Below are 15,851 nucleotides of genomic sequence, written 5' to 3' on the forward strand. Positions count from 1 at the left end.
ACTCTGTTTCACACCTCAAATATTCAATGCTTTAAGGTTTTTGTCATAGTGTTTTATTTTGTATTTACTGTGAGGTATATGATCCCTGTGGGAAACAGAAATGTGAATTCTAATGCTAATTTGTGACATATAACATTATTATGAAAGCATAGATGTCCTGGATATCTAGAAAACATGGAAGAAGGAGATAAAGGAAAGGTAACAAAAAAATAAATTTGAATTTTTCACGCTTTTTTGTCATTCATGTATAAGCTGCTAGCTTTTCTTGTGGGTTTAGTGTTTGTGCCTTGCCTTTGAGTGCCAAGGAAACTTTTTCTTTTGGCCTGCTTGCCCTGCTTAAACATTTTCAGATTGTGAAAAGATGTTTTTATGACAATACTTTACTTTATGGCAATAATATCATTTTGATGTTGCTGCAGTAGAATTAGAGGATGTGATGAAGCTAAGTGTAGAAAACGCTATGAAAGCAGCATAAAAAGGTCATTAAAAACTGTCTTAATAGACAATTTACTGGAAACTTGGGGAGTGGGAGAAGCAATGGAAAATATGCCTTCCTTTTTGCTTATATGATTTAATTTCTCAAAACTTGATTATATTTCTAACAGTATCAAACTCCATGCCTTTTACAATATTAATTTTCCTAAGAGTCTCCCTCAAAACAAACTCAAATCTGGAAAACGTGTAATTTTGTTAATTGTTCATCAGTCCAGATGAACAACGAAAAGCTGAAATGTTACTTGTGATATTTTGAGTGTTCACTGCCTGGATCCCACTATTTGAGAATGGCAAATTTACAAATTTCATCCTTCCTTCCTAAACTGCATTTATGGTACTTGCAATTAAAAATACAAAGGTGAACTAGTTTAAGAAATTCTGTGTATCTAACATTTGGAAATCAGATCCCCTATAAAAAATTTCTAATTTCAAAATAAACTCCACATAAGCGAACTAAATTTTTCATTGAATTTTGTCATACTTATTTGAAGATTATATCCATTCGAGTATCTGGAATTTAGGTAATAAGTTCTAATCCTGCTGCTGCTGATGAGATCTGTTGCAGTCTTTGGAATTTTGTACTTTGAGCTACCATATTATGAGGATAAACTCTTGCACAACTTCATATATTTACATCTAGTCAAGGCATAGAACAAGAAATATAGAGAAAACAAGAGGAAAGGAGAAAAAATGTAACTCCCTGCTTGACCTTCTTTGTGTTTTTGGTTTGGAAACTGTAGCATTGTGTGATTCAAAATGGTTCTGTGAACAACAGAAAGCATAATAACATAGATAGATGCTATGACAGGGGGAGGTATCACTTTTCTCCAACAGTATAAGAAGCTTTCTAGCCAGAAAAACATAAAAATGTACGTAAGTGGTCTCCCTGGGAAAAGACAGGACATGAACAACTACAACAACCTTCCAACAACATTTTGTTTCTCAAATCAACCAGTGTCATGACTGCTGTGTATCTGCATAATGAAATGATGTCAGATAAAATTCCAGTTTACTCTATTGATAGCAAAGTTGCGTGTAAGCATTATGATTTCTTGGGGTTTTTTTCTGGGGAATCGGAAAACCTGCAAATTCACAACAAAACAAATTGAGAACAGCTACAATGTCGCTCAGATATGGATACATTTTTTTCTTCCTTATTTGTTTGTTTGGGTTTTTTGGTCAATGTCATTATCAGTCCTTGGAGATTTAACTTATTTGTTCCACAGCAAATTTTTTAGGAAATAGTATGACTGTAAGGACGAAGGGAATGATATTAACCAAATATGCTAAGCACTGGTGTCTGCTTCAGTGTATTCTTTTTGTTTGATATTTAGAGAACAGTTTCATGAAGGATTTTAATCTGATTTTGATAAAAAAAAAATGAATTTCTATCCTGAGTACCATACAACAGAACATGAAGCAAAATGTATTGAGTTTAGAGCTGAAATTTTGGGTTCTGTCTCTACATTTATTGATCCCTCCTACATTTCTTCCTTACTTGCTCTTGTCTCATATTCTGTGAGATAATTCTGGGAACGTTTCTGTTTGACTTCAAACTGAGAGCAGGCACCATATGGCCTGCTCAGCTGACACTTCTATCTAAATAATTAAAGTGACTGTCCATTAAAGGTTTGCAGCCTCATGACACATTTCCCAGTCACGACAGTCAATCATTTAGGTCAGCTCAACCTTTCCTGCATTTACTTTTCTGTAAATTAACATCTAGCCATAAAAAAGGTATTGCTGTCAGAACTAAGCTGAGATACTTTAATATGCTAGTGATGATTGAATGTACTGCATTGAATGTCAATATAAAAAGAACTTTCAAGGAAGATAGATTTTCACATCTCTTTATCCCAAATCAGTATCCTTTGAAATTCATTGTCACTGATTTAGCGATGACAAAAAGTTAGGGCAGTGGTATCTGACTTTTTGAAGTGGTGATGAGCTTTCTTCCAATTGCACAAAACAAATATTTTGAGACTTGAAAAATGAAATCTATTTTTGCTATTGCAAAAATTAAGTTTAATTTAGTTTGAGGAAGTTCTTAACTCAGAGCATTTTATATGAGTTGTTTTGGGGCAAAAAACTAATTATGAACACTTCTTTCAGTATTATTGTCTTCTTTCCATTTTTGAGATTTTGGTCAAATGGAAATTAGAAATACTCCCTCTCCCAGAGGACAGAAAGTAGAGAAAATACTCGTACTTTTTTTTGGTAATCTCTGCAATGGGATTCTTCGACTTTTTAAAACTCTGTTGCCCTTGTAATTTTACTGTTTAGCAATGATATATATTGAAATGGGTTTCCCCTCTCTTTGTCTCACACTCGCCTGGCTTCCTGAGGAGCCCCTTGGCATTAGGGAAATCTTCCTGCTATATATCTGTGGGAGAAGAGACACCACCGTATTTTTTAATAGCTACAATCACTTAAGGGCAAGAACCAGACTATAGGTGTCCCTCCAAGCACCGCCTCCCTTCGTTGGACATGTTCCTTTTCCTAATGACTACTCTGCTGAATGTAAAATAGCAACAATCTCCAACAGATGTTGCACTAACAGATATTTAAAGAAGTACGAAGAAAGCAAATTAACCTTGTATAGAGATTAACATCCCTTCTGCAGTATGGCCCTTGATGCCCCTCAGTTTGTAGTGTTTTCACCCATTTGTTCCTAAAAGAGAACAAGTGAAATGAGCTTTCAAGATAGTTCCTACTGAGGTTCTAGCTGCGTTACTGAAAAGGTGAATGATTGTGAAAATGGATTTGAGACACTATTGCAAGCAAAATGAAACCTAAACCACCAAAGAACATTTTGTGTGTGTTGCACAGCTCATCTTGTAAGCCCCAAACCTTTAAAGTGGTTGTTAAATGCCTCTTTCTGAAATACTTTCAGCCTCATATATTAATAAAGAAGCTTTCTTTGTAGTTGGTTCTTTCTTCAGACTCTCCCAGTGAAGCAGCCCCTTTCAAATCAACAGGCATTCCGAGTGCTGTTAACCACTTCAGTAAAAACCCTTTGCATAACCTACCTATTTGCCGCGTTCTGAATTGTTTCAAACTGCAGTCTTCAAATTCCTTCTTACAGCCTAACTTATTTTTGTCAATGCCTTTACTAAAGATTGCCCTCCAGAAGGTCAGGCATGACATTATGAATCAATCGTTGCTGCCCTTTTGACTCATTAGCCTCAGTTTTCTTCATTACAACTAAAAAGCTTATAGGAGTTGATCAAAAAGCAGCACAGCAAGGAGCTAATGGAGGAAAAGGGATGTTCTGCATGGCTAAGTATTAGCTGTAACTGAACTATTTTGAAGAATTTGTTCAACACCACAACAAATACTTTTCATTAGACCACATCAGTTTCATTATCTGTCTTTTTCCGGAGGTGCCTTAGATATGCCAGAAAGAAATTAAGAATGAAAATGAGCAAAAAACTTCAAATATGTAAGTGTGTGTAGACAATGCCATGGTCAGGACATGAAAGGATTCAGTGAGAAGGCTTGTCAGAAGAAACATGGCTCAATTTTAAAGGCAATTTTCTCTTGTTTCCATGTGTTTCCTTCTACTTCTACTAGAATATAACAAATGTGGCATGAATAAGGATGTTAAATAATTTGCCTTTTGTTTCTGTTTCTCCATTGATAAAATAGAGATAGTGTTCATCATGCTTTGCAAAATCTTTTGCAATCTACTAATAATATATATATATACACACACACACATATGTATGGTGATATGCACCTGTATTATGACTATAAATATGCATGTCTGTAGATTGAATTTTTACACGTTTTCAATTTACTTTCTTAAATGATTTAACTATGATAATGATATGATGTGAAATAGTCAAATGAATCGATGAGGTCCGGTGTGAGACCAAACTTACCAAAAATAATTACTTGTTGTTGAGTGATGCAAAAACATTTTAGTAACGCTGCCATTTCAATTCAGGAATTTCCACTACAGAAATTTATTTCAAATTGGACAATATATACATTGCATTTTTTAATTTCTTCCACGATGAAATTAATCCTCCCACTTTTGTTAATAGCACTATCCATGTACATGAGTTGCTGGTTGCAAGCCAGGGTATTAATTTAAAAGATGATGGAAAATAAGCTTTTTTTCTCAGCATGTTTTTTAAAAGCTGCTTTGAATTGGGGCATCGAGTGTTGTTATTTCATCCTGTGAAAAACCTATTCAAGCAGGTGCAAACTGTAATGCTTTATTCTGGTATTGTTCACATCATTGTGAACAGATATCAGTGCTTTCCCAGTGTGCAAGGTGTTAGAGACTCACATATGTTACGTGTCAGTAGTTACTGTGCAAACCTCAGCTAAGAATGTTTCTACTGTATTCTGATAGCACTGGATGGTATTTCAAATGCATCTGTGTTGTAAATCCTGACATTATAAATAACAGCTGTGGCACCCTAATTCTGTTCTAATTTTCCAGTCTAGAGGAAAAAAAAACACCTTCTCAATTTCCTATATTGTTTATCTAGAGCTTTGTCCGCACTGGGCTACTTTTCAGAACACTGAATACACTTTTGATATCATATTGATTTCTTCTTAGTACTGTTTACTTGTCTTCAAGGCTACCTGAAGAATTCAACTTAAATTTGATCTAAAAGTCATACACGCTATGGCTTACTATCCAAAATTCTTTCCGCATTTTGTTGTGCTCTCTGTTATTGAACTGTAATGGGGACAGTTCTGCTTCTCTGTAAGCCAATTTTGCAGTGTCTGTTCTAGACAAGATGAGTTTCTTATAAACCTTTAGAACAGTGACGTCTGAGCACCTTCTAGTTCTACATTAAGTGGTGTGTCTTCCTAAAGCAGAAGTCTTAGCTAGCTAATTGTTTTTTTCTGACGTCTTTATTTCTTTGGCTACTATAAGGCTGCATATGGTAAGTGGCTTGTAGCCATGCTGCTCATGTCCCCATCTATTGATATGAACTCAGAATGAATGATTTAATTTGGGAAACTAAATGAAAACATGGAGGGTGGTGTCCCAGGGTCCTGGCCATGGTGGTGTCGCAGAAGAGGAGGCTGTCACAGATTCCTGTTGTTGTGTATAATTTCTTTGATTCTCTATGGTATTCAGTTTTCATTCATCTTTATAAACACTCATGTATTCACTCAACTTTCAAATTTGGGTTTAACTTGGTTGCTTTTGTAGATCTCTTATTTCTTTTGTGACCTGTGGCTAAAGGTTTCATTGATATTTGGTAAATGAGATATTTTTTTCTTCAAAGGCATTTTTTCCATTCATTCACATATCTCAGTCATGTTCTACCTATATATATATGTATGTGTTCAGGTGCAAATTTACCTTTTGCTCTGCAGAACACTATTTCTTTACAATGTATGTTCTTTGTCAACCATTCTCTTGTATTTTGAATTTCTATTGCACCAACCAAGCTCTTTCAGAGCACAGTGTTATCTCCACCACCCTTTTGTTTCTCAAGTCATTGCTGCATCTGCCAGAGAGTGTTACATACCCTAAGATTTGTTTCTCTGAATATTGCTTGATGGAAGGGCACTTTCTTTGGCATGGCATGTTTACCCTAGACTGGGTTGAAATCCAACCAGTTCTTTCCGGAGGTGCACTTCAAATATTTATTTCTTGAAAGGAAGAGAATATGACAGTGGTTACAACTTTCTTGGCATATAGAGTATTATAGCTTGTTTTTTAATTATTCTGGATATTATTTATGGCTCCTTTCTTAGAGATATGATAAATATGTGTGAACACAACATGTACATCCCAGCATTTCCAACACCACTTTCCCTCAGTGACCGTCGTTCACAAGGATTTTCAGCCTCTTTCTCCACTTTGCCCGTGATGTGTGAGGTTACTACATGTAATTGTGGTGATTGCATTTCCTTCTCAGTCAATAGTTGTAGTCACTGATAAGAGACACATAAAATAATTCTTCCCATTTCTTAGCTCATTTCCATTGCTGCTCTTAAGATCAATTTGCAATCTATCTTACATCAGAATCACTTTGGCTGAAGGTTACTTAGAGGCTCTGTTTTCATTCCTGTGTCAAAGGTGGTTTTGTAAAACTTCTTGTTTCCAGGCATTTGATGTTTTCGTGGCCGAAAGTACCTGACTATCATATATAATTTCTTATATTACATTGCTTGATCATTTAAGAATTGGTTTGTAGAACTTTGGGGGTTTTTTTTCCGCAAAAAACCAGTGGTTTGGGGAGGGGGGGGGGTGTTATATGGATATAGGAATCAGTATATGATTCCCTATATACTGACTAAAGAAGAGAAGTATCGACCAAGAAACATCAACGTGAATCCTTGACAGGCTGTGAGATGAAACAGAAATCAGATGTGCTTTGGGAACAGTTTTCTTAAAAAAATAAAAATGATCGTGTGGAATCAGACATTAGGTGAAGCATAGGCAGGTTGACTGGTGTTGGGTGGGAAGCACAGAATGGCGGCAGGGAGTGGGGTCTGAGGTGGGGCTGGGGTGGGGGGCAACCCAGGGGACGGGATGGGGGAACCTTCAGCCCAAACTATTCTGTGATTCTATGATTCTATGAACTGGAGAAAAGGAGGCTGAGGGGAGACCTTCTCGCTCTTTACAACTCCCTGAAAGGAGGGTGTAGACAGGGGGGTCGGTCTCTTCTCCCAAGGAACAGGTGATGGGACAAGAGGAAATGGCCTCAAATTGCACCAGGAGAGGTTTAGACTGGATATTAGGAAAAATTTCTTCACTGAAAGGGTTGTCGAGCATTGGAACAGGCTGCCCAGGGAAGCGGTTGAGGCACCATCTCCGAAGGGATTCAAAAACGCATAGATGCGGTGCTGAGGGACATGGGTTAGTGGTGAACTTGGCAGTGCTGGGTTAATGATTGATCTAAATGATTCTGTGATTCTGTGACTCCCTTTTTTTACATTAAATTTTTACATTTTACATTTTTTAAGGATGACCACTATGGTACACCACTTGGGCATATACATCCCTTTAGGGCTTTACTACTTAGATGGAGTGCAACACAGAGAGGCAAAGGAGGGTTAAGAACACACTCACCTCAGAGAAGGCTATTCTCCAATTATTTCTAAAAAGGTAAAATTCAGCTTATGCTTGTGAGAGGTCATTGTGGAAACTGAAGCAGCTCTGGCACTAACATATTCCCTAAAAAAAAGTGTGAAATATTTTTGTAATTATTTATAGATATTTTTGACACAGATATCTGATACTATCTCTATTTCACAAATAGGAAAATGGAAGACTTGAGACAGTGACTGAGCGGTTGAAGGTTTCTCATCACATTCAGGCAGTCAGTGGGTGGAATATATGATCAAAATCACCTTTAACTTTTCCACAGCAAAAACATTTCTTCTTCCTTAGATTCCACATCAAGAAAATCCACCAACCTACTAAAAAGATTAGAGTTCTAATAATTCCTTTCTTTAACCCACAGCGATAGTCACGTTCATATTAGGTGGGACCAACTCTGCTATATCTCAGATATGTCTAGCTCTGAATTAGGTCAGTTTTGGAGCAACAACATACGCAGCAAGCACACAAACAATATTTGCATTAAGATATACAGTGTTAATTTTTGAAAAATGTAGACTGTTAAGTGTTATTACTATAAGCAGATTTAATATACTCTTGAATTAATTAACATTCACCCTAAACATTAACATTTTTTTTTTCTATTGCTTTTATGAGTGTTGTGTTCAGTAAGAATTATTAGGGGAATACATGTAAAGGTGTGTGTAGATTTTGTGGAAGTGCAGTTGTAAGAGGCCAAATAATGTTAAATAGGACTACTGGACTGAAAAGGGAGGATATATAGGTTGGTACTGGTATAGAGATTATCCAGGGCTGCATAGAAGGCATGGTGGGGAAAGAACTTGTCACACATTTCTGACAGGGTGTGTGATGAAGGCTACCAAGAGAACAATAACTGTTGAATTTGCTGGAGGAAGCTTATATGATGAAAAGCTTTAGAGAGGACAAAAGCAAGGGATGATAACACTAGCTGAGGTATGTAGGACACAGAAAAAAAGCAAAGACAGACATGCCTGCTGGTTATCTTCTTTTCTTTATTTAGAATTTTGGTACATGCCAATGTATTAAAAAAATACAATCTAAGAGGAAAGATAAAGTACTGAGCAAAAGAAGACCAGATCTCAAGCTTTGCAATACACATTCTCTGTTTGTGAACTACAGGGTACACATCCACCTAAATTCTGTGGTATTTATGAGACCCAAAGTCAGATCTAGCAACAAATCTTGATGTTTGTTTAAATATTGAATCATTCTCTGTACTTCTGCAACCTATTTTGTTTACTTGTATTTATTTAAGATAGAAAAGACTTGTTTGCCTTTTCATGTGCAATGATCATGCAGATATATCTGAATATGATGTGTGGGGAGTTGTGCACATCTGTTTTAATACATTTTACTTAATGTGTAAGGACCATTCCCTACCTGATAAAAATTAAGTGATCCAACATTAAGTCACAGGACCAGATCCATGAATATAGCAATTCCATGGACATGAAAGGAGCTACATACTACTGAGTTCAATGGTTAAGTTATGATAAACACATATTTTCTGCCTATATATATATACACACACTTCTGTATATACTTGTATTTTTATTTATGTACATTTTTAAGTATATATTTCTACTTACATATATGCATATACCTATATATTCCTTTCATACATTTTTCCTGAAATGTTATATACAATTGCTTTCCAAACTGTGTGCCTGCAAGTAATAAGAAAAGCCAGTTTGAAGCAATTTATCAGACTTCTGTAGGAACTGCGTTTGTTGAATTCAGATAATGACTCTTACTTTTCTAAAATTAGAAGCTAGTTCTGCTATCCAAGCATTTTAACAATAACAGTTAGAAACTACTTCCCTCTGTGGTGGATTTAAATGTATTCACTAAATAACTTCTGGAAAATTTTAGACTTTTTTGCTTAGAAAGTAAATGAAACGAAAAGCATCCATTTCTAATTCAGTAGAAGACTTGTAAAACAATGCAGCGGCAATAATGCATCTGGTCATAGGAAGTGTTCTAATGCAGACGAATTAGCACAGTGTCATTTTCTCAGGCCTGATGTTGTGAATCGGGAAAATGCTAGAAACTATAACTGTGAGACTCAGCTCTATTATCAAGCGTAGATTAATACAGGTATTTGGCCCTTCAGCAAAATATTGACTTTTAAATATTCCACACAGTGGTAAGTTAAGGCAATCTAGCAGATTGTGAACAGAATTACCTAGGCACTGGCTAATATTGTGTGCAAACAAAGGTGGCCTTTGCATAGTTTTGTTTTGAGAATGTGCCTTTATATTAGATTTCAAAGCATTTCTACCATGCCATAGGGAAACACGAGCAGCTGTTAGCATTCAAAGCATGGTGAATTTGCATGCACCTTCTAATCATTGCTGGAAGCGCCCTGCTGACCATCTCACAGCTTTGCAATGTTGCTGATGCTGCAGTGAGCTACAAAAAGTCTGTTTGTACCTTACCAGGATTTTTATGAGTGATAATTTCGATAGTTGGTGTTGGACGTGAACTGAGTCATTCACTAAAAAGGAAGAAATTGCATCTTCTGTGTTTCTTGCTGGGGGAACAAATCTAACAGGCGAAGGCAAGTAATGGCCTGGAGCGTCCAAGGGTTAGGCACTACAGAGAAATGGCAAAAGTTGAGATCATCCACAGTGCGACATGCAGAAGCACTAAAGGACTGTGCAGCTTCCTATGGGAGTGTGTGAGGAACTGTAAATCACTAGACAAAGTCAGGCGCTAATTCCAGGAGTTAGACAATAATCAAATTTATAAAAATAGGTATTGAAAAACCAACTGAGATCACGGATGTTATCGAGCTATGCTATAAAGCTAAGCTCGGTAATTTGAGCAGTTACTCAAATTATTAGAGCTTATAAAGTGTTAAGGTATGCAGGCAGGAGACATGGGCCTGGCCTGAGGTTTAGCTAAATGAGCAGACCCTGCGAAATAACTGAGCATGACATGAAAAATCACTGGACGTCACAAGTAACGAAGTGAGGTGGTGCAAAAAGTACAGACAGTGCTGTGAGGGATGTCTGTACTGCACGGGGGGGTTACGTGAGAGGTAATCAAGCTTCACAGGTAACGGGAGGGGAGCGATGGGGACCTTTTAGAGGATGTAACCTTGCAAGGCCAACAGGGCCTCGGTAATTTATCAGTAGCACAAGGTAAAGCCATGATCGCTATGGTGACAATATCAGAAAGACCAATTTTGGGTGCAAATACTGAAAGACTGGAACTAATGGAGAAAAAATAGTTAGAGGCAGGATTAAAAATGAGACAGGCAGGGGTCAAGATTGAAGAAGATCGAACCTGGGAGAGTGAAGAGAAGAGAGATGGGAGGTGCTGGGAGCCAGCAGAAGCCATGTCTGTGGGGCTGGAGGAGGAGAAACTCCTGCATGTGAGGGTGCTCCGTGCCAGGCTGTGGTGGGCCGGGAAGGAGGGATCCTTTCAATCCCAAAGCCCACAGATGTTGGCAACTTCCTTTCTGCATAAGCAGCAATTCATCAAACTGAGGTAGCTGAATATAATAAAAAGTGACTTTGTGGTTAATGAGAGACTGTGATGGCTATGCTGAAAATTTTGCTTCTCAAACGTGTTAGCAATCAATAAGAAAACAGGAATTCATGCAGTTAATAAGGCAAAACGAGATAAAGTATATGCTAATAAATGAATGAAAGACTGGGTGAGTAGACAGAAAAGAGGGAGATAGATGCACCATAAAATGAAGGTGGTCAGTGATGTTTGTTGGTGCCCAGTAGCAGTACTTCAAGGAATACAGAACAAGGCTTTCAATAAAAGCGTTCACGTCAGACACTACAAGCCACTAGCAAACTGAAAGACAAATTCATGAACATACAGCTAGGAGACAAATGGATGATGATGATACAGAAGTCTTGCTGGGGGACTTAATGCATTCACTAAACATGGCAGTACAACAGAAATAGCCACTTGTCACATGTCGCATGAAATAGCGAAAAAAGGAATGTTGTTTTTTTAAATACTTGCTACCTATGATGCATCGTCACAGCAGGCTTATAGGAAAAGATAGTCACTGCCTGATGTTCAGATAAAATACTAGTGGAGGTGTTCACAAAGGCTAATTTTAGTCCAGTACGATTAGGCATCCTCTCTTGTTCAAGACAGGGGCTTATGCCTTCTGAGAGATAGTCATTCCTCACATGTACCTAAATAAAACTGGTAAAACATCGTTAGGCAGAAGAGCCCTGCTGAGCATGACCTGCCCTGATCCTCCTCCTCTTCAAACCACGGTGATGGTCTCCAAACTGCTACCAGGCTGTTTCCATTGAGCAAAACCTGGACAGTGTCTGGGACAGTGCCCTCTGACATGGGCCAAAGTTATTCTAGGGAGCGTTGAGAGTGAAAGACCGACTATCGTGGACAAGTGCTTGAGGCAGCGTCATGACCCAGATAGTGTAGGCACATGGCTTACCACTGGTTTTGGAGGATGCCTAGGAAGATTAATTGTGGTCTCTATGAGGTAATTATCCTATCCACAGCCTTTTTAATGTAGGCTGAAATTGTCATTAGCTTTCTGGGCTTTGACAGAAAAGAATGAGTGAGCCCTGTCATTCATCCAGAGGTCAATCTGGAGATTTTACAGTCTTCAGACTTCAGTGCAAATGAGGAACAAACTAGGATAGGACCCTGACTTTGCCTTCCAGGCATATGAGAAGAGCATGGGATGGATGGCGTATCACTTCATTACTCCCATTCATCAAGTGTGGGCACGGCAGCATCATGGGAGAAACTGTAGAGTATTGCAAAGCGAGAGAAGCTGCTCAGCCGCTGCTTTCTCTACAGTCTACTCCTGGGACAGCATTGCTGCAAACTAACTGCATGTGAGGGCTGGTAGAAAAGCGCCAAGCCTGCCAAACAGCAATGCTGAATGAGACCTTTCAACAAAGCTGTTATGGTTGTGGATCTGATGGGGAGAGATCTTCAAGTACGAAATGGTGAACTGGGAAATGCTTTACCCTCTTCTGTTGAAGTACAGGCTGATGCTGCAGAAGACTTGAACCATCTATGGAATGAAATGAGAATGGCCTAAAGGGACATGTCGAAATGCTAAATTGACCTTACCAATTTACAGTGGCCTTTAGTGACAACTGAAGAAATGATGCATCATGTTGTTACTGAAACCGAGGTGACACTTCAAATACATGTAAAAATACCTGTGCCATGGAAAATGTAGTCATTAATGAGAATAAAATAAAAATACAGTTTTAAGCAAGAAGATTAAAACAGTGAGTGGCGATGTCTGCTGGGTGAGATGTGGTCTCTAATACAATCAAACAAGTATAAGCAATATATGGATCCAACATGGTTCAAAGAGGTTCCCAGCTGAGCATCACTTAGTTTTTGCCTGGTGATGAAAGCTACACTTTTGGCTATTTTGACTCATTTGTTTCTATGCGATACATTTTAGGGCCACTGTCGGACAAAGGAAGATGAAGAAGAACATGTGGTTTTTTGACTGGGATGGAAATAGTTGGTAAAGATCTTATGCCTTTGTGAGAAATGATCAAAAGTGTAATGACAGACAATGGTACTATATTCTACATATTCTCAAAAGGAAGAGCCCTGCCATTGAAATGGCTGGACTGAATGACGTTGCGTATGCTGGACACAAAAAAACATGACAAAATATAGACGTGTGGGTGTTTGTGTCTGTGCATGCATCCTAATTAAACCATCCCCTAACTGGGAAAATTCCATGTGATTAATGCCCGCTCATATCTATGCCAAGTTACTCATTTCTTACAGGGTTTAATGTTGTGCTTAGATCACTGATTGAAACTATCCAGAACTGATGCTGTCAGGGAGCGCTGGCTGAGGTGAATCACGTATTACACAAAGTCAACAGCAGTGAAAAGCAGCGGGAGCAGGAAGGGCTGCAGGTGGAGAATCCATCTCTCTCTGAAAAGGCCATCCGCTAAAGAACCGCTTTGAGAACAATGAGCTGTCAGAAAGGCATCATGGTCTAGCAATAATTACTGAACTTTGTCTGCACAGACAACTGAGAGTTGTGACAAGCGGTACTTTGGTTGTCAGATATACAAGCCGTGCTCTCTCATCTCCTGCCTGAGACTCTCTGCCTGGGAAAGACTCTCCATGACCCAACGTGAATCTCTGTGAGACTCTGTCTCTCTCTATCCATTAATTGCATGAACTGTTACTTCTAGTTAGCATTGTTTTCTTCACATTCAATTAAAGCAGAATAAAAGGTACAGAATGGAAGTAGCGACTGATATGATGGAGGGTCTGGTCACAGGAGCACTACTTTTTTGAAGGCTTCAGATCTGCTTTCAAGTGAATACTTTTACAGAGGATCATTATTTTTATGTGCATTTCTCCTAGTCACACCTCTTTGTAAGATTTTCTGTGTTAAATTTGTGGTTTAGGGGATATACATTCTGTTCCTGAGTATATTTTTCTTTAGTTTTGTAAAGAAGGTTTGTACTTCTAGAAGGCACGTTAGTAAAAATGGAATCAATTATGTAGTCTCTGGGACTTCGGTCTGAGTAATGAGTTCAGGATTTCGCAGTAACAGTAGTAAGGATGAATATCTCATAAAATGGTCATTTTAAACTCGCCCTTTAGCACCAGAGTGCTCTGACCCATTTAGTAATGGGGGAATAAATAGAATAAACATTATTTAATCCTAATCACTTCATTGTTGCTGCAATACCGTAGAAGCCTATTTGTGACAGAGATTGCCATTTAGGCAATATTAAATAAATTATGAACAAAAAAGCGCCAGGGCACTGCTTCACCCCCCAAGTAAGCTTTTGTCTCCTGGGAACAACCGACACCAGCTGTCTTCATGACCCTGTAAGCCCAGGCAGGAGTAAACAGCCGTCTGTTCGCATTAAATGGCGGTAATTGTCCTCCCCCCGAGAAGGCAGTTGGCCGTGGGCCCAATCCTGAGTCAAAGTTGATTTCAGGAGGCAGAAACTGGCAATTGGTAACCAAGCTACTCCTGGAAACTGACACACCGTGGCCTTTTCTTCCTCACCAACATTCAGTGGTAAATCTGTCCTGATCACATCTTGTTTGCCTAACCTTAATCCTACCCTCCAACACATGAAGAAGCACACAACTGGAGTGTTCCTCATCCCCTCAAAAGAGAATGAAAATTTTAGGCACGGATGATGTCTTAATCCTATTCTCAGCCCTGGAAATGTAAAGACAAGATAAGTTGGGGCAACATCTGCCCAAAGCGTCACCTGCCAAGCTCTTATTTCCCAGCATCACACTCTTGCAAAGCTCCTTCTGCATTTTCAACCTTAGCTGAATTTTCTTAAGCAAATCTGATCCAGTGTAAATTTGTGTCCATCCTCAGTGTTAAGACAGCACTGTCAAACCCAAAACTGCAGTCCTTTGAATTTACTGCTGCAGTTTCACCTCTTGAACCTTTTCTTAGATTCCTTAACATAGCTATCCTCAAACCCAGCACCAATCTGATGTCTTCCTGTCCCTCAAACCAGGGTATTTCCCAGGCCACAGTTCCTTTCCTTTTGGTCTAACTAAAAGCATCAGCCTTTTTCCTAATTCTGTACACTGCTTCAGAAAAAAACTGAGAAACTTTGCCCAGGTGCTAATTCTTTTCTAAGATGAACTACAGTGCAGTCCTGGGTAAATATAGAGCTATATTTCAATGATTTCTCACCAAATGAAATACTTCTTTGACATCTAGCCCTTCCTCTGTCTGTGGGCCGGAGGCAGGTCTGTAAACAGTCTGTAAAGGGTATTACATAGGCTGAACCAAACTGTTTCCTCATCATCATTTTTCCTAAAGCTAAGCCCAGCCTTAACCCAAGACTAAATCTGACTTTAGGGACTAACATTTCCACTGATGCCATTACTGTCCCTGGGACCAAATGATGCCTTTTACTTCTTCAACTCTAAGAACATACAATATAAATTTTACCTCATGAACTCTGAACTTTCCTTTCATCCGAGTACGACTCAGTGCATCGAGGACTAAGAAGTTCTTTGTGCTTAACCACCATCAGCTCTCTTCCAAATCATCACAGCTCTCTTGACATGAAACACTAAGATCCTTTGTAGAGCGTTTGCCTTTTTATCATGAATAACATATACGACCTCAAATCTAAGCAGTTGCTATGGAAGAAAGCCCCTTCTCTTAAATCAGCAGTTCATTTTCAGGCCCAGGTAACACCCTGTCTCTTCCTCAGCCTTCAAAGTATCGACATCCTGAAATAAACTCAGCCCTTGATCCTTTAGTTTTCTTGACTCTAACTCAAAT

Source organism: Chroicocephalus ridibundus, chromosome 8 (assembly GCF_963924245.1).
Source record: "Chroicocephalus ridibundus chromosome 8, bChrRid1.1, whole genome shotgun sequence".
NCBI classification, from domain to species: domain Eukaryota; kingdom Metazoa; phylum Chordata; class Aves; order Charadriiformes; family Laridae; genus Chroicocephalus; species Chroicocephalus ridibundus.